This window comes from Notechis scutatus, chromosome 3 (genome assembly GCF_049901735.1).
Source record: "Notechis scutatus isolate UNSWTSFEM ecotype Mainland chromosome 3, rNotScu1.2, whole genome shotgun sequence".
In the NCBI taxonomy this organism is placed as follows: domain Eukaryota; kingdom Metazoa; phylum Chordata; class Lepidosauria; order Squamata; family Elapidae; genus Notechis; species Notechis scutatus.
Genome location: NC_142011.1, coordinates 171,048,195 through 171,067,710, shown reverse-complemented (window position 1 = coordinate 171,067,710; position 19,516 = coordinate 171,048,195). Strand labels below are relative to the sequence as shown.

The 19,516-nt window shown below is 36.4% G+C and overlaps 1 protein-coding gene across 1 annotated transcript in view; it reads right to left on the bottom strand.

Annotated features, from left to right (window-relative positions):
- FAM110B (family with sequence similarity 110 member B) overlaps window positions 1-19,516 on the bottom strand; it is a 67,271-nt gene that overhangs the window by 7,449 nt on the left and 40,306 nt on the right. The window lies entirely within an intron of this gene.

The window sequence follows — 19,516 nt, the reverse complement described above, 5'->3', positions numbered from 1 at the left end:
GTATATGTGTGTGAAAGAGACACACAGAGATTGTGTCCCAAAACATGCAATCCAATTTATAACCCAAGGTGACTTTTCTTATTTATCCTTCAATCATCTCAAGAAAACAGCTTATGTGACTTATATGAATAGGGGGGGGAAATGGTCCAGAAATCTGGCTGCAAAATGGTGACGAACTGATGAAAAAGACTGTTAATATTTGGAAAGAAAATAATTTATACAATATATTGTAAACTCCAAGATGGTAGAATATGGTAGTAAAGTAATGGTAAATCAGAATTATATTACTCTATTATTATATGTCCAATTCAAAATATACAGGATCATTTATGAATTAAATCTTAAGTTGTGTTATTGATCTGTATGTATTAGTACTATCATTTATTTTTCCAGTACTTATCTTTTTCCTATACCAATTATATGCAGTGTTAATTCATTAAATGAAAATTTTAATTCTCTTTTGTAAATATACAGCAATTGAATATAAACACTAACACACCAACAATGAATAAAAATGGTGTGATCTCCTTTCTCAGTATATTTATCTGCTTAAATAGCCCATTCAAAAAAACCCAAAGCAATTTGAATTATTAAATAGTTTGCAGAAGGATGGAGGTGTTCTCTTTATAGCAGTGTCAATATTGATAAGGGTCCTATTCCTACCATTATAAAAGTGCAATTTGGGATGAAAAGACGCAACATCAAAAAACAAATGGACAACTAAATGTTGATAGAAGTTTTTAATCATAGGTAGAGAAGAGTAAGATTCTGAAGAATCCAACCAAGCAGAAGCATGTGCAAAGTTGCAACATAAATCATGATAGTACCATTTTGCGGCCATGCAATTGGCTATGAAAAGAAGGTGTGAGAGGTTTCAGAAGAGATCAGCTTACCTAGATGCCTGACCTTAGAGATAAATAAGATCATCTGGACAGGAATGAAGACATATCTTCAGTAAGTATAAATAAGATCCTGACTTCCAAGAAGATTGTAAAGTACAACATTCCACCTGTCCATAGCTAATCTCACATTTTTCTCTAGCATTGGTCAAACTTGTGACTTGGATATACATCTTACTTTACCTGTGTGGTCACCATAAATCAATCAGTTTATGACTTGGAATGCACTTGATTTATCCCTACAAACACATCTTTTTAGACATGGAATCTGGATAGTATACTCCCACAAATGGTGCTTGTCACATATTTTGTTTAAAAGCAGAAAAAGCTGATATGAATCTCAGTAAGATTATGGGCAGCAAACTTATGTCAGCCTTGTGATACTCAGCACAATATCAAAGAGTGCAGTCTTCAGAAGAATTGTCTTTTATAAAAATCCAGGGCTTTCCAGGTAGTTTATAGGACTACTGATATCTTCTTCTAAGAAATATAACAGGTATCCAGCACACCATTAAGCTTTAATGTTATTTCAAGCTTTTCCCTGATGACTGGAGAGAGTCTGATACTTTGAATGTATGCTTGTCTAGAATCTTTACATGGCTTTTAAGACATATTTTATTTATTTTGATTTTTGTGTTTGTAGAGAGTCATATCTTTCTAAATGCCTCTTAAGAGAGAACTTTTAGAGGTTCACTTCTTTGTTGGCAGTTCAACAATCAATAGACAAGTACAACTAGTTACCAAATTAGTTAAGAGCATGAAATAGATTGTTGAAATGTACCTTTAGAAATAAAGATTTGTAACACTTTGTAAGCCTATTGAACTTTGTGTTTTGATAGCTACTGTGAAACAATTGTCTTGAAATATATTGCAGCAATTTACCGCCTCCCTGATATTTGCATGTTAGAAATATTTATTTATTGAATAAATATTTACTGATCTTTTAAACAGGACTTTCCCAACCTTTCTGGCTTTGCAGACTGGTGGTGGGGGGAACAGAGTGGTTCTGTGCGATTGGCAAGCAAGTGGCTCATCTGCCACTTCCCAGTTCTGAACGGCTCAAGGCCCGGTAGCTGGCTGCAATCCCTGATATAAACACTTTGGAACTTGGAAATTAAAACCGGATATCCTCCTCCTCATTAGGTCCTGTGCAGAGCATACTGGGAGGCAATGGTGTAGAAGACAAATAGGGACTGAGCTTAAAGTTCTTGATATTGATAATTTGGTTGCCAAAAATAGTTTCTTCCAAACTGGAGGACAAAAACTGGATGACTGGTTCCCTTGTATTTAATTTGCACATTTTGTAGACAGGTATCTGGAGGTTTACAGTATCAATCTCTCCCAGGCAGAGAAGGCAAAGATATTATCTTTTCATAATGATAACTTGCTGCTAGTTTACACTTTTTAAAGAAGGCGTTTCACCAGCTCAATCTCTAGGGACACAGGTATATTATCAATTATCACTATCTTCATTATCATGATTAACAGCAATATTTTTAGATAAAAAAGAGAAATGGAAAATGAATTAAAAAGAATAATTTAGTTAACTCTTGATGGAGAAAACTCACAAAGTTACTACAGCAACTGAAAAGGAACTGTGAGGAAGCAGAAACTGTGCCTGTAGGCATACACCATACAACAAATTTATCAGCTTTGGAAGATTCTGATAGGGCTTTCACATAAGCATGGAAACCATTTATGATTTACACAGAAGTCATTATGAAAAAAAATAATTAAAATGGTTGTTGATACTGAAAGATGAATAAAACTTTCCAAAGCAAACCAACCAACCAACCAACCAACCAACCAAAAAGGCATCTGCTGGGAACATTGCTGAAATATAAATTCCCTAATTAAGGCACCACCAAACCCTTCCACTGCCACATAGGTTTTAACTAGTACAGCAACTGAAACTGAAAAAAGCACCCCTACTCCCAAGCCAGGTTCCTGCCCAAGAACTGTTGAGTCCAGGAGAATCCTCAAGAACCTGTTTTACAGGGGTAATTTTACCCTCTTAAAAGGCACTGTTGGAGCTGATCGTGAACTCAGATGGACAAACAAACAATTCTGTGTTAATAGAATTCAGTTTAAAATCCTAGTTTCTCCCATCCAAATTCTTACAGCCCCCACGTATCAGAACAGGACTTTAATGGCACCATTCTGGACTGGAATAGTGATATACAATTGGATCGCAGCATGTTGATCATGATCAAACAACAATATCTTTGGATGATTTCTCCCAGAGGCTTAATATACATATTATATTATAGAGAAAAGAGACAGTAGCCATCAAGTCCATCTCTCCTATTCTACCACCACCAACTACAATAATCCCTCAACAAAGAAATGCAGCCACCACAATATATTACCCTCAATGGTCAGCACTGTGGACAGCCTGGAACGATGTCATATTTTATGGTATTCAAGGCTGCTGACAGGTCTAAAAAGACCAAATTGGACACATTTTTACATCCACATTCTGGCAAAGGTTATCTATTAGTGCAATTCATGCTGTCTCTGAACTTTATCCTTGACTGCAGAGACTCTTCAGGATGCTCTAATTAATTTCCAATTGCAATCTCAAAATTTGGTGATAATGTTCCCAACATTCAGATCACTATAATAAGTGCTCTGAAATAAATGAAAGATCCAAAGTGTGTTGATCTATGCATGTTATGTCTATAATTATTTACGATCAAACCCATGGTAGTCATTTACTGTAAGTCAGAGTTCCCCAACCTTTCTGGGTTGGTAGTCCAGGGAAGAGAAGCAAGGGCCTTTACATACACATGCACACACACGAACAGGACTGCAAGTGTGCACGTGATGCAAATGGGGCCCCAAGCACCTGCATGACATAAGAATGAGTGGGGGGTGCATACGTGCACACACACTGGAGAGCCAATCACATAGTCCAGCGGCCAACAGGCCATAGCCTGGTAGTGGGTCGTTGCCTACAGATTGGGGACCCCTGCTGTAGGTCATGAACTCCTGGGCCCAATTCAACCCAGTGTATTTAAGATAAACACCAAAAGATGAGGGATCTCTATTACAGTTCAGCTAGCCTGGCAATATCCCAACTTCTATGTTCCAATGTAATTTCTCTCTATGTTTCAATGTAACATGTAAGCAGTTACAGAAAACACAACCGTATACTGTTACATTTGCATGCAAGTAAGTTAAGAAAAATGCATTTTCTGGATAATAAAATAGCAGAACAGAGAAGAAACATATCTTCTCAGCCAGGAAAGGTAAGGCATTTTCTCTTTTAGAAAAGAACTAAAGTTTCCTAATGGTATGACCTCTTCTGTTTGGCAGGCATTGGACTCTTCTTAAATGACTTTTTAAGCTAGACTGAATGGCCATTTGTTGAATAATGGATTTATGTTCTCAGCAAGGGTTTGTACCAGGTGATCATACACATTTCTTTCTATACCTCCGTTCTATAATTTCATACTTCCTGGAAGAGGCAGGCACTTCAGAATTTAGAGCAGTAGCAGGAAGTCTGGCATTCTTGAGGTAAAAATCTTGCCACCTGTTATTTATGGCAAATGGGATTGAAGATTGGAACTACTTACTTGCTGCTGAATTACTGTATCCCAGCAGAAGGACAGGCTGAAGAACAAGTACAGGTAGTCCTCGATTTACAACAGTTCGCTTAGTGACCATTCAAAGTTACAACAGCACTTAAAAATGACTTATGACCGTTTTTCACATTTATGACAGTTGCAGTGTCACGGAATTTTGTGATCACCATTTGCAACCTTCTGACAAGCAAAGTCAATGGAGAAACCAAATTCGCTTGACAACCATGTTACTAATTTAACAACTGCACAACTGTGACAAGAAAAGTTGTAAAATGGGGACAAAACTCACTTAAATTTCTCACTTAGCAACATAAATGTTGGGTACAATTGTGGTTGTAAGTTGAGAACTACCTCTATTGGGCAGATTCTTAAAAATACTGCTGATATTTTAGGATTGTAAATTTTATCCCTTCATTTATTTCACTGAATAATGGGGTGGGGTGTTATTTGGAAATTTCATGAGGAAGAAATGAACACAAGCAATAATAAAGGAGCCTCGTTCAATTCGTACAACTGTATATCAAGTCATAGAAAACATATAATAGGGAACACACACAAAAAAGCACTTACAAACTTCAGCATTCAGTCAGCTTTTGGAATTAAATGGGCACTGGACAATAAAGGAAAAGAATGTTTGGAAAGACATTAGGTTTACTTACAGAGGATCTGAAAATATAAAACTTGATCTACAGTGACATAAAGCAAGTCACTTTTTTAATTAGCTTCAATAAACCACATTCCAGGTTGAATTGTTTCCTCTCTATGGGAACAATTCAGTGAGAGCTTGACATAATTTTCACTTCAAAGCGCTTTACAGGAAAGCAGATTTCATATTGCAAGGAACTGCATTTAAATTATAGGAAAGATTCAGCGTACAAAAATGGCAGAGTAGCAGAGCAGTGTGCACTGTTATCTAATGCAGATGAAATGCAAATATGTTCTGCTGAAAGTACAATAAAGAAAATATTTCCTGGCCTAATAATGCAAGCGTTTGATGTGTTGAACTTTAGAAGACCTTATGCAGTTGCAATGGGAATGCTGCCCACAGAAAAAGTCACTGTGTCATCTTCAGGAAATGATGAATTTGTCCTTATTCTGAAAGGGAGAAGATATGGAAAGAAATGGCAAGTGTCACCTGATCCACATTTGCAAGAGGATATTTCAGAAATCCATATGCTTTGAGGGGAATTGTTTACATTTACACATTCTTTTACACATACATCACAAATTTATTCTAAACAACCTATGGCCCATCCTTCAGTTTAATTTCCTGGTTGCGTCTGCTTTTAGTGAATTTCCAAATAAACTGTTTCATAGTCGATCATGTGTAGTTTCTTTCAGTTTCATTTATCCATTCCTAACGACATCATGACTACTGTTTGCCCAAAGCCAAGCAGTTTCAAAGTATATAGTGTTGTTCTGTTTTTGTACGTTCAGTCAGCATTGACAACTGATGAACTGCCTGGACTGCAGTTCTCTAAGAAAAGTTTGCCATTACCTCCTTCCTAGGCTGAAAAAGAGTGACTTCTAGCTTGGTATAACAATGGTAGAAGGCTTTAAAAAATACCACAATTACTTTCTCTTTTTGTCTTAAAATACCAAGATGTTTATGGTGAAATAAATGTATAACTGTAATTGACACTTGAAAAAAACTATGCTGTTGTGCTGTATTTATATAAAACCAATTTCCATAATCTAAATAAATAGTAAAGGCACCACTACCCACATTCATTGCATTATTCCTGGATTGGCCCCACACCTGTCCATATCCCACATTCTTCTCTTCTTTTCAGCAGCTGAAATACATGCTTACACACACACACACACACACACACACACACACACACACACACACACAGGTCCTCAACTTATGACCACAATTGACCCAAGAAATTATGTTGCTAAGTGAGAAATGTGTTAAGAGAGTTTTGCCCCATTTTATGACTTTTCTTGCCACATTTGTTAAGTGAATCGCTTGGTTGTTAAATTAATAACACTAATTTAATATTTATTAGTGAATCTGGCTCCCCATTTACTTTGCTTATCAGAAGATTGCAAAAGAAGATCACATGACTCTGGGACATTGCAACCATCATAAATATGAACCAGTTGTCAAGCATACAAATGTAGATCACGTGACCATGGGGATGTTGCAATCATAAGTGTGAAAAATGGTCATAAGTCACTTTTTTCAGTGCCATGGTAACTTTAAACAGTCACTAAATGAACTATCAAGGGCTACCTGTATATGTCTCTCTCTCTCTCTCTCTCTCTCTCTGTGTGTGTATGCATATGTGCATGTTTGTGTGTGTGTGTCTCCAAAATGCACATAGCATGTAGTGAAATTTCAATGCAATAAGGGTATTAATAATTCATTTTTCCTTGCTGTGGAGACCAAGGCCATAGGACTTAAACCTCAAACTGTGTTTGAATTTCCATAATAGTCATTTTGTGGGAGAACAGAATGGAGATCTCAGACTGATAAATGCAACAACAAACATTGCTAATTTCAAACTGTATTGCAAGGCACTGGGAATAGAAAACCTGTGCCTTGTGAAGTTTTTAAATTCCCATCCTCAACAGAACTGCTTTTCAAATATTTATCTAATTCTTGAAATAAAATGGTGGACTGCATAATCTATGTTTATGTAATCCCACAAATCTGTGAGATGTTGAAACATTAGTAAGAATTAAACTATGCAGTGCTAAAACATTCAGCTGATTACACTAATTGCCTCCTTTTAAACAAGTTTTACTATAGAATACATATCTAATACATTGTGCACTCTCTTATGGGTCCACCAGAGGGAGTACAGATTGGTTAATTGTGTTTTCTGTCTGTGCTCAATAGTCTGAAATTAGCAGAAGACAAAGACAGCTTCAGAAGGCCTTTAAAAATTGGGGCATGGAAAGCCTGCTACGCTAAAGTGTACAGTTAGCTATTCTAATTGTCCTTTCTAAGAATTACTGAACTGTCATGAAGAACACAAGAAACGTAGTAACTCTGAATGGCTAATTTGATATTATAAGTATAGTTCTTGAGTCACTGTGCAAATCTTCATTCTTTATTTAAATTACATATGTAAAGAATGAAACACTAAATATGCTGTAAAGCCTACATATGTCTCCATTCCACTACTTTTCCTTGATCACAAGCCTTGCTGTGTATAATGAAACAAGGAAATATCTTGCATCTGTAAAGAACTAACATTAATATAATTCTAATTGATTGAAAACATTGAAGTTTCACAAAGGAAAGACTGTATTATACAGCCTCAGTCCCTTTCCCAGCTGGGAAACTGATGCTGTAAACATTTCAATCAAAATATCCTTTTCTTCAACACAGAACATTTCACAACTGTGGAATCCTTGGTGCAGTTTGAGCTTGATTGTTACAAGAAAAAGAATGGCAGAACCTGGGGCAGAGTGAAAGAGGGGATCAGTCTAGAATATGTAATCAGAAGCAAACTAAATCCAACTCTCCCCAAGTGCAATTGATCTGTATCTAATTCTAAATCAGATTCTTGTGCTGTTTTTAGCAATAAGTGTAGGAAAAGAGCAGGCTGACCTGGAGGGTGAGGTTAAACACATAATCAGTCTGGAATCATTGTGCAGCCACAAAAGATCCAAAATCAGTCCCCTTCCAACTGAAGGGTGAACTTCATTCACCCTTCTCTAGCATAACTTTACCTTGGACCATTAAGTGCTTAGATTCTTGTGTATAAATGGCAAGAATAAACTCTTGATGCTTCAAACTCAACTCTTATTTCTGGTTATTTGTACCTGACATTAATCAGTTTAATGGAACTTTCATGCGTGAATCTGGTCTTCCTGACAATTGTTGGCTTGCAAATGTTTTTACTGACGAATAACATCATCAGTGCTGTTGAGTGTGGGGTTTGTTCCCTGTTTATATAAAGTGGCTTGCCCTGTCAGTGTTTTGGTGTATGATTTTCTGCTTGATTGTTTGTCGGGTGCTAATCCCTGTTTATCCGAGTGTTGATGTAGAAAATGTGTTCTCCTGTTTTTGTTTCCTTCTTAGCTTTTCTATTATCTCTTTTTTAATTGTGTGTAAATGTGATTTATCTCTATGTGTCTACTGATGATTGAAATTCTAGGACTGCAGTAGAAGGAAGAGGCAAAAGCAATGGAAAATAACTGGGAGAAGTTAAGGTGGGATCTGCTTGCTTTTTTATTTATTTATTACATTTATATGCTGTTTGTCTCATCTCATCTCAATCTCTCTTGTGGGGAACTGGATACAGTATGCTGAAATGGTGTGGTGTGGTGTATGTGTCTCTGCATTTAAATAAAAAAATATACAATGGTCAATATGATTGATGATGGCAGATGTTGTGGTGCTAACAAATTTCATTAGGAAAGCACTTCATTTTTACAAGAGGATCAGGCTGTTGTTCTTTTTAAGTAAAACTAAAAGCAGAAGCACCTAGTACACAATACTTGGCAGTTAGAGCTTTCTTTAAAATAAAATCCCAAGCATCTTTGTTTATAATTACTGACTTGGTTTTGTAAGAATGAAAAAATATATAACTGTATTTTAAATGCAAATTAAATCCATAGTTACATACCCAATAGGACCTTGTTGCCTGAAATAAATTATTAGATGGTTGGGGCAGCAGCTTCATTATAAAAGTTAAGTTGCCTGACCTACTTCACACTGGGGGGGACAATAATATAAATCTTCCATAGTTTCTTAATTGGCTATACATGATATAAAACGCAAAAATACTGACACAAAAAGGCAGAATTTCCACAGTCAACATCCAGTCTTGGGTGTGAATATTCAGTTTCAATCAGTATATCAGAATTTCCAGTTGATTATACATACAGTAATCCTCGATTTACAACCATAATTGACCCTAAATTGTCTATTGCTAAGTGTTGTTAAGTGAGTTTTGCCCCATTTTATCACCTTTATTGCCACTGTTGTTAAGTGAATTGTTGCATTGTTGTTAGTAAGATAGTTAAGTGAATCTGTTTTCCTAATTAACCTAGTTGTCAGAAGGATGCAAAAGATTATCACATGGCTCTGGGATATTGCAACCATCATAAATATGTTGCCAAGCATCTAAATTTTGATCACATTACCATGTTGTTGCAATGGTTGTTAAGTGTGAAAATAAGTCACTTTTTCAGTGATCTTTCTTTGAAAGATCACTAAATGAATACTAGTGATTGACTTAATTCAAATTTGCCTTGATTGTGGAAATCATTTTAGCCAGCTAAATATTAACTGATATTTAGAGAATGGAAATGAATTCACTGTTAGTATAGACGGTACTCAACATTAATTCACTGATGTGTTCAGTTTGCACATATTTGTTGGATACAGGAAATAGGTTATATATGCAGCTACATATATAAATTTGTGGATACTAATTCTTTTGTACTTTTCACTAAGCTAAGGCCATTTGAAATTTGCAGTTGTGAAGTGAGGAGTTCCTGCACTTTTCCTAAGTAAGATGTAAAAAATAATAATGCTGTAACAGAAAAGTGTGTATTTTCTCTCCATTGCATTCTTCTTCAAATTGAACCCAATAAAACCTGCTTAAGAGATAAAACAGAGATAGCTGCATCCATTTCTTCCTGTATAAATATACATATTTGTTATTATCAATAATATATGCATTGCAAGGAGAAAATTGTGAGGCAAAAGAAGTCGACGCATCCTTTTCTCAATTGATATTGGGACTTAGAAATTTCTATTCTTAATGAAAAGAGCAAAATTTTTCTAGTATAAGCAGACTTTCCATTCTTTTGGGAATTCACTCCAATCCTTTTCCAGTTAAAAACAAACTTCATTATAAACTGCAAATTCATTTCTTTTCCTCTTATACAACTGTGTGGTGAGGAGTAACTGTTGCTCCACAATTCTGCAAAAAGTTATTCAGTCCTTTTAATAATTTTCTTATGTGCATCTTTATTCTGAACTGAATGTTTTATGTAGGAACTTGTGGTACACAAAGGGAATTCAAGTGAAGAAAAAGCAAAGCTTGATGCTCATTTAAAATGTGATGTGCCACTGTGAAAACGTAATTGCTCTCGCAGTTCAGTACATTTAATTAAAGGAATAACTAAGTCCAGCTCTGTGAGTACTTCATTAAACAATCAGGGGTGATGGAGGCCAGCCTTGATCTATATATATTTCACAAGCTTTGGCTTGTAGAGAATAATGAGGAGACATGCTCCACTTAAAGGAAATTTAGGAAAATCTCTCTAAAATTATTGATAATGCCCATCTGTATGGAACAATTTCTCATTCTGTCAGATTCCTAATTCTGCCATATCTGGTAAAATCCGCTGATTAGCTAGCACCCTGGAGGAAAGTAATACATAGCAAGTACTACAAAATTTGGTATTGAGAATAGCATGGCTAGCCAAGTAAACAAGCAGCTTTAATACCCTTCAGAAGTCTATAATGCTGGGAAAGTGGAAGGAAAGAAAAGCAATAAAAGGGAAGGAATGGCTGCCACCAGTTGGATGGACTGGAAAATGAAGGACCAGTTTGGCGACAGATAGTCATGTCATTTATTTACATGGTCATTAAAGATCCACCACTGACTCAACTGCACATAAGCTATCAACCACTGGAAAATCTTGTAATAAGCTAGGAAATCCTAGTAACATACAACAAAGATGGCCAAGTATATTCAATAGCTGTATTTGAAAGGTTATTAGAGGAAAGAAGCATGATGACTAGAAAAGGGCAAGTGAGAAATTACTGAAATGAAAAATCTGTACAGTTTTGATAAACCTTTTTTGATGGTACACAATTACAAAGTTTCTGATGAATAGATGAAAATAGTAAACCAAAGAATATTTTTAAGCAGTAATGTTTACCAATTCTAGAAAAGTTAAAGTCTATTTCTCTACTTCTGAAATGAAAGAAATGTTCGTTTTGCCTTTATGAATTATTTCTTGTGCCCCGTTTTATTATATCATATAATACAATACACCTTATTAACACCTTGCCAGGCAAATTCACAAAAACTTTCAAACTTAACTTTACTTCCATTTTGACTCGTTTTAATAAATTATTAAGCTAACTATGGATTTTATATTTTTCCCTGCTGTTTAAACTAACCATGATTGCTATTTTATGCATTTCAGTAATACAGTTTCATATAAAGAGGGAGACAAATAATAAAACTAAAAATAGTTTCCACACTCAAGAATTAATTAACATTAAAATATGCAGTAAGATGGGCTCTTTATTAAGAGGCAACTAAGATCTTCATGAGTTTTAAAATATATATGCACATAGCAAAACAAAATGCTACTTCAAGCTAGCATATTAAAATGCACATTTAGTCATTGTAATGTAATTTATAATGTAAAAATAAAAAGTGGGTTGTATATGAATGCCACAATGCAAAAACATGCTCTGAATTGCATATCTGTTGCTTATATAATGAATTCAGGTGCAGAAGGACCCAATAATCATATATTTTGCAGCAATTCTGTTATTTCTTTTCAATGAATTTATGTGATTAAATAAAAAGGAAAAAGAAACAGGAAAAAAACAAGGGAATTTTTAAGATGGTGATGGTAGGATCTCTGGACAGTTTTATGAATCTGGCAGGGAAAGTTTTATATTCAAATCACAAATATAATCAGTCAAGTTGATTAAAGTAAATCTAGTATCTCAAAAGGGCAAAAAGGAGGCTGAAGTAACAGTTTCCCATAACTTTGGTTTGGCAAATTAAATATTAAGAAAGTACAAACTAAATATTAATAAATTGGATACAGTGACTAAATAAAACAATTATCAGGAGTTATTAAAACAACTCTTATATGGCTTAAATGCCTATATCAATAACAGAAATGTCACATGTTGAAAGAGTGCTGGTAAATTGTTTCCCAGTATATACAGATAAGAAAATTTCTGGGAAACGTTCTTATTTGTTACAACATAGAAAAGAAATCTGTGTTCAGTTCAGACTGTGACAAATGCTATCAAGTGGTCTCCAGTTTATGTTTTATACAAACAACTGTATCATCTTTGAAAGTCTCTGGGGACTGTCATAAAACATGGATATCAATGCAGTACAAATAACTTCTCCAGAGAGACACTACAGAATTCAACGCAAACCAAATGTATTATAAATGTTTTATTTTCAGAAAATGGGTGAGAGCGTGTGAGAATTTCAGAGCTCACAAAATTTGAAGATGTTGTTTTTGTACTTATTTTAGGACAGCATCACTATAAATGCCTGTTTCTTGTAGTATCTGGCAAGCTACAAATGTTGAAAAAATACAGGCATAACAGATGTACAAGCATATGCATTTACTACAATATTTATTAATCTTCCCTACTACATCAAAAGCAAAGTGTCTGCTCTATGAACTGGTGGATGCCATTTACTCGTGTCAATTTCAACTTATTTCACAGCAAATTGGATTGAGGAAGTGAGTTGAGAAATACCTATACTTTTGGCTGCTACTGTACTCATAAATGTTGGCAACATTTAGATGTAAAATGTAACTACTTATTTGATTTATTATTTCTGTATTAAATTTATATGCCACCATAATTCTCAGCTATGAATGGTGAATAGGAAACCACAATAAGATTCATTCTCAAAGAACAAGGCTTTTTAAAAAAGTTGAAACAGGGTAACAGAATCAGGACAAAAATAAAAAAGACTAAAACGTTTCATTATGAAGTACCCCGAAGAAGTTAAATATGTAGTCAAGATGCTGAAAACTCTAAGAAGATTATCAATAAAAACTAGGAGATTATTAGTAAAAGAACTGGAATCTTTAATGAGCTAAAAGAATAAATAGATGGGATAGGTATGAATAAACAATAGAGCCTGGAGATTTACACAGTGTGATATTATACACATGGTTCTTATTACTAGGCTTTTAATACCGTGTTTCTCACAAAATAAGGCCAGGCCTTATTTATTTTTTTGTTCCCTGAAAACATGGCAAGGCCGTCTTTTCAGGGGTGACTTAAATTTCCCCACGCACACCCTCACCTAGAGTGGTCCACAGGCAGCTACACCTCACCACCAGGCCGCTCCTAACGGCCAATCATGGAGGAACGCGGAGAGCTCCCTACCCCATCAAGCGCCTTTGCTGCAGACCCGGGTATGGTGCTGGCTGCAGGCCGGGTCAGCGGGCAGGTGGGTGGCGGTGTGGACGGTGGCGGCAGGGTACTTTGTGTCACAGGAACTTCGTCGTCCGCCACTTCCTCCGCCACCATCGCTTTCCCTTCTGCCCTCACCGCGGCTTATGCCATGTTTAGAGTGCTGCCAGCAGTGGCTGGACACACCCCGCTGCTGATGAGAACTGCTTGCCCTTCCGCAGGGGCATCGCTTTGCTTGACAACGGCCGTGTCGACAACGTCCTGCAAGTCGGTGAGTCATTCAGGCTTCGGTGGATGGAAGCGGCAGCGGGAGGGTGATGCCATCGTTTCTCTCTCCCCCATGCCCCGTTTTGCTGCCCATCCCAGAGCTTCAGGTCATGGTCTTATCGGAGTCTGTCCCTCCACCTGCGTTGTTCAAGCGGACTCTCTTGGCTCATTCAGCTGTACGGCTCTCCTCTTGCTCCAGCCGCTCAAACCCCCCCCCCATGGACCTTCCCCCCCTTTTTAAGCTTTGTTTATTCTCATTCCCTCCATCAGTTCCCTAAGAATACAGACTGGCGAGGGAGAAGGAAGCTGAATGAATGAATTAGCAGGAGAATCCTTTGGGAAGCTTGGCTGGGAAAAAAGAAGGGAGAGAGGGAAGAGTGTCTTTGGGATTTGCCAGGAGAAATCCAGGAGGTGGATTTCCATCCTATTTCCATCCAAGGGTCTGTAGGATGATTCCCTTTATTTTATGTTTGGATTGGAAGGTTCATTCATTCATTCACCCTTAACACTCCCTTAAATGGAAGAAGTAACCACTCCCAACCTTCATCTCCTTGAAGGACAGGGACATGGGGGGAGAGAAACGATGGCATCACCTTCCTGCTGCTGCTTCCATCCACCGAAGCCCGAATGAATCACCGACTTGCAGGACATTGACGATGCAGCCACTGTCAAGCAAAGTGATGCCTCTGCAGAAGGGCAGGCAGTTCTCATCAGCAGTGGGTTGTCCAGCCACTGCTGGCAGCACTCTGAACACGGCATAAGCCGTGGCGAGGGCAGAAGGGAAAGCGATGGCGGCGGAGGAAGTGGCGGCCGATGAAGTTCCTGTGATGTAAAGTACCCTGCCGCTGCCATCCGAACACGGCATAAGCCGTGGCGAGGGCAGAAGGGAAACTGACGGCGGTGGAGGAAGCAGTGGCCGACGAAGATCCCATGACGCAAAGTGCCCCGCCGCCACCGCCATCCACACCGCTGCCCACTCGCTGACCCGGCCTGCAGCCAGAACCATGGTTTGCAGCAAAGGCGCTTGGCGGGGATAGGCAACTCTCTGCGCTCCGCTATGATCGGCCGTTAGGAGCAGCCTGGTGGTGAGGCATAGCTACCCACAGACTGCTCCTAATGGCAAGTTTGCCCTCCCGCCCCCAGCATCCGCCACCCCCTAAACAGGCCCAAATTTGGGGGCGAGGCTTAATTTTACTCATGCCAATAAAACAGTGCTGGGCCTTCCTATTTGGGGGGGTCGTATTGTTGGAGAAAGATGGTATTACTACATAGTAGGAGGATAATTCACGACCCATGTTAGCCAGTAACAGAAATACTAAACTGTTGTCAAATTCCTCATCTCCCTCATTAATGATTCTGCTCAATATAATTAACAGTGCCACTTTCTAAGAGTAGTGGGAGAAAAAAAAACATGCTAGTGCAGAATCAGTAGGTCAGAAGACAATTTATGTGTATGTATTTGTAAGACACAGATGGCCCACCCATGAGCCTGTCAACTGCTGGGTTTACCCCAACTCAAAAAAGTCATTGACACTAAATGATTACGGCGCACAAAGTATTCATATAGATGCCAAATGAGTTAGCACAGGCTGATTAATGTGGTAAATAAAAGGATATGATTATAGATATCTGACAACAGATTATAGCAGTGAGCGGAGCTATTCCAAGTGTTGCCTCATATCTGCACTTAGACTTTAATCAAAAGTGCCTGGAAACATTTTCTATCTCTTTTGTCATTTTTATATCATAATGGTTCACCACTATTCCCTAAGGGATGTATAGTATGCTAAAAGTCTTCAAAAAACTATAGCTGGTTTCAAGACAAATAATTGGTCTTGCCAAGGCAGCAGAAGTAGCCATGGCTATGCAGCATTTCAGTTCCAAAGGGAACAAGAGTCTGTGGAATGGAAAGGTAACACTTGCTGGCAACTTCTTAAACTAAACAGTTGCAGAAGGAACCTGATGACCTTAGGAGTAGATGGGATTCCTTAAAGGAGTTGGTGAAAAAATGGCTGCAGGAACAGCCCTTCTGAATTCTGAAAAATCTTTCTCCCTTCAGATCTGAAGTCCTGGGAGTATAACCCTTATACATAAATGGTTTTGAACTACCAACATCTTGACCGAATGTCCTTAGCTCCACCAGGAATCAAATTTCAGGCTGTAAAATTCTAAAAAGATTAGGAGATAAGTCAATCAGGGAAAAGGCAAATAAATGATCCAGACAATTCAGAGTTTGATTTCTCCATCTGCCCCTTTGGTGAAGACAAATAATCTTTTTTGCACCATAATTTCTTGCTTTCCCTTCCCCTGTATAAGAAAAATATTAGCTTTCATTAAACACAAAAATAAATGTCACCATATTTCTAATGCTTTTCGCAAAACCCCCAAAAGTATGAAAATAAATTAGACCTTCTTTACTCTTTGGGCAAATCAAGAGGAGCCTCTTTTGGTATAGCTGTTGCATTCTCCAAAAGTTCATTTCAAATGGCTGGATGAATTTAAATTCTCCTTTCTACCCTGAAGCTCCAAAACGGAATGGAAAGAAGAGGTGAATTTGTTTCAAGTCAAGACTGCTGCAGAAATCAAAGCAGTACTTCATGGAGTACTAGTGAATTAAGTATTTCTTTCTGCAGGGAATAAGATGAAAAAAGAATAGATTTTCAGAAAGTGCTAATAACATCTTGATGTTTTTGCCTCCTGCAAAATTCTGGTGAAGAACATAAACGTCAGAAGTGAGGGAAACATGGCAATGATCTTTCTTCCTACTATTTTGAAAACAGTGCCAACCCAATTTGATTATTGTATGCAAAGGCAAAAGTTGTGCTACTTGAATCATCTAAAAGAGACAGACACAGGGTAAATCACTTTCCTACCCCTGAGTTGTTCCATGTACAGGATGCAAATTTTGCAGTAGGATCTGTGATGATGTAAGTGAGGAACTTAGATAGCTAAACAAAGAGCATGTGCCAGGATATTGTGCAACAGTTATTCATAATTCCAAAATATTTGAACTTTACTGAATTGGGTCTAATTATTATTATAAAAGGAGCCTTACATGTCTATTTATTACTTCTGTGACACACAGTAAACTGTCAGAAATGTTAAATTTAAGAGATCTCCAGAATACATAAACAAGTTAAATAATAAGATTCTATGCTGGTTCAGGATACATTTTCATTATTAAGGTGACACAAGATACTAGATCTTTAATATATTTTTAATACATACAGATACAGTGTTACTATTTCAAAGATGCTTAAGTATTCTTGTTTTTAAAATTGGGATCTGCTTCCATGATAGTAAGATAATAAATTATTTCCTCTGTCCTCAAACTTGTAACATATTGGAAAATAAAATAAATTTTATTGTTTATTTTATTGTTTAACATTTATGTAACTACCCATTTTGTAACCTACTCTGGATGGCTCCCAATCATATTTTGGCATTATTGAGCATTGTTTATTGTAAATAAATGCATGACTTATAGTTTTCATAGCCATGCCAATACCCTAGGATAAATGTATTTAAAATGGAGTTATCTAATTTTTAAATTATTTAAACTGATCATTACTACACAAAGGTAATTAAATAAAGACTATTTATCTTTTCTATCTTGAATTTCCCATCACTCAAGTTTCAGTATACTGAGAAGGACACATCCTTCTTGTTCAGTTTCCTGATACCACTATAATGTTAATTGTGCTTCTGTATCACTTTATAAAGTTTAAAAATCTCATACTGTTGAACCTTGTGAACATACAAAGGCTCTTCAAACATTTCAATTTTTAGTATCATTTTTGAAGTATGGTGACTACAATGATAGACCACATTCTAAGTGGGTTACACCACAGATTGATAAGACTGGTTCTACTTGTGTGATCTGATTTATAGTTTCCTTCAAGCCTTTCAATTTTGAATGTTGGAACTGCTGTCTGGGCCAAATTATTCATCAAGTTAATTATCATATTTCTTTTCTGGCTATTTACCACTTAAATCCCATTAACATATATTATGAAATTAGAATATTTAATACTTTTCCTCTCCATATTTGGAGAGAATCTTCTGGACCTCTCTGCTTTTAATTTGTTTTTGTCCATTTAAGGAAAGATTTGGTTAGAATTTTTTTCCACAATCTTCCATGATCAACATTTTTGGTAGAAATGTTTTGAATTAAGAAATTTTGGCAATTTCAAAGATGTATGATCTACAATTGCTTTATTGTCTTTTATCCAAAACATTTAAAGCATTCCTATTTCAAAAAATATAACTTTTATAAAGAATTTTGATTACAACAATGAAAACTAATAAAAAATAAAGTTAGAAAAAGATAAAAAAAAGAGTAAAAACTTCAGGAAAAAAGAAAAAGAAAGAAGAAAAAGCAAAGAATGAATAAAAAAAGAAAACAAATATATCAACAAAATTACTTCCAGACTTCATCACATAATTTAATAACTCTTTAACCCTATAAGGTTATAAACAGTTATTTCTTCATGCCATATCAATAAGCAAATCCATGAAACATCAACTTTCAATAGAAAATGAAGTGGTATCCTGAAGTAGACATACATAGATGAATAGTATTGATGTGGACTACAAACAGCAAAGTTTGCAAGGAAATAAAAAAATGTACAGCAAATAGGGCAATAATTAATGTAGCATTATTACATCTAGGTAGTCCTCAACTTACAACCACAATTGAGCCCAAAATTTCTGTTACTAAGTAAAACATTTGTTAAGTGAGTTGCACCCTATTTTATGGCCTTTCTTGCCACAGTTAAGTGAATCACTTCAGTTGTTAAAATAGTAAGATGGTTGTTAAATGAATCTTGCTTGACTTCGCTTGATAGAAGATTGTAAAAGAGGATCATGGGACCCTGGGGTATTGCAATGTCATAAATATGAGCCAGTAGCCAAACACCCAAATTTTGATCATATGACCATGGGAATGCTGCAATGGTCATAAGTGTGCAAAATGGTCATAAGTCACTTTTTCCAGTGCTATTGTAACTTCAAATGGTCACTAAACAAATGGCCGTAAATCAAGGACTACCTGTATTGTAGTTTTAATTAGTTTTTTGGGATTGTGTTTTAAACAATCCCCAAAATCTAATTAAAAACTACAATACAGGTAGTCCTTGACTTATGACCATCATTGAGCTACAAATTTCTATTGTTAAGTGAGTTTTGTCCCATTTTACGAATTTCCTTGCCACAGTTGTTAAGTGAATCGCCCCCAACTTTAGTTTTTTTGGTAAAAAATGGTAAAGATTCTAATGGTAAAATCATTCCCAGCAGTTGTCCAAAGCCACTATGTAATGTATAATTAATTTATGCTTAATATTTCAAAATTAAACTAAATTCACAGCTTGGATGACAATTAAATTTGAGATGCCATTCTGATTTATTGATACCAAGGAAAAGAAATCTATGCACATACAGACACACACTGTATAGAATACACACACATACACACAATGTATGTAGGGGGCGTGCATAAGCGCACCAACGTGCCTACCGTCCCTGTCCTATTGTTTCTCTTATTCTTCTTTTATTTTTCTTATATGTACCCATTTCATGTATTCACAACTATGTATACACTTATACTTATTATCTTGTAAACAATTGGCAAATCAAATAAATAAATAAAA